At 46.1% G+C, this 1,178-nt stretch overlaps 1 pseudogene; it reads left to right on the top strand.

The window, feature by feature from the left end:
• The first annotated feature begins 713 nt into the window (after positions 1 to 713).
• Positions 714 to 831, top strand: LOC126261508 (5S ribosomal RNA; annotated as a pseudogene).
• The last annotated feature ends 347 nt before the right edge of the window (positions 832 to 1,178 follow it).

The raw sequence follows: 1,178 nt of genomic DNA, 5'->3' as shown, positions 1-1,178 counted from the left end.
GAACTTGAAACACGGCAGAAAAGTGTGTGTAAGATTTCGCGATGGCGGTTACGTTTTAAGCCGTACCGTCTGCAACTCGTGCAACAATTAAAAGAAGGCGATTATGTGTAAAGGTTTTTTTAAATTGCCGCTACCAGTCACCAACTTTGTCAACTATTCTATTACTTATTTATTTAGCGACATGTTTCGAGGGTTATATCTCACCTTCAGGCTAAATGGCATTACAAAAACTACTTTACAATAAGGTCATACTGATGTTACATAGTCTCCTTTCACAGGATGACCACAGCACTTACGAAAAGACTATGGAACATCACTATGATCTTATTGTAAAGTTGTTTTTGTAATACCATTTAGCCTGAAGATGAGGTATAACCATCGAAACATGGCGCTAAATAAATAAGTATTCAGTAGCTGACAAAGGTTGTGACTGGTAGCGGTAATTTTAAAATACCATTACATATTTGTTGAGACAGTAACGGTCGAAAAATAGTCAAAATGGCTTCAAAGGCGATTATGGCCGGCGCTTTCAACTATGCACCCCAATGCAAGAAGCCCTTGCGGATGAACGTTTCGCCTCCGGGCTAGTATTCAGCGACGAAGCAACCTTCCATACATCTGGGATGGTTAATCGTCACAATGTGAGAGTGTGGGCACCGAAAATCCTCATGAAATTGTGGCGCATGGTTAATGTCTCCTATGCAATGTCTCAAGAGAACGGCCTTGCCGCAGTGGAAACCCCGGTTCCCGTCAGATCACCGAAGTTAAGCGCTGTCGGGCGTGGCCGGAACTTGGATGGTTGACCATCCGGGCCGCCATGCGCTGTTGCCATTTTTCAAAAAATGGTTCAAATGGCTCTGAGCACTATGGGACTCAACATCTGAGCTCATCAGTCCCCTAGAACTTAGAACTACTTAAACCTAACTAACCTAAGGACTTCACACACATCCATGCCCGAGGCAGGATTCGAACCTGCGACCGTAGCAGTCGCGTGGCTCCGGACTGAGCGCCTAGAACCGCTAGACCACCGCGTCCGGCTGCCATTTTTCGGGGTACACTAAGTCTCGTGATGCCAACTGAGGAGCTACTCGACCGAATATTAACGGCTCCGGTCAAAGAAAACCATCATTACGACCGGGAGAGCGGTATGCTGACCACATGCCCCTCCTATCCGCATC

This window comes from Schistocerca nitens, chromosome 5, assembly GCF_023898315.1.
Source record: "Schistocerca nitens isolate TAMUIC-IGC-003100 chromosome 5, iqSchNite1.1, whole genome shotgun sequence".
Lineage (NCBI taxonomy): Eukaryota > Metazoa > Arthropoda > Insecta > Orthoptera > Acrididae > Schistocerca > Schistocerca nitens.
Note: the sequence above shows the minus strand (reverse complement) of the source record. Positions and strands in the feature narration are given on the sequence as shown.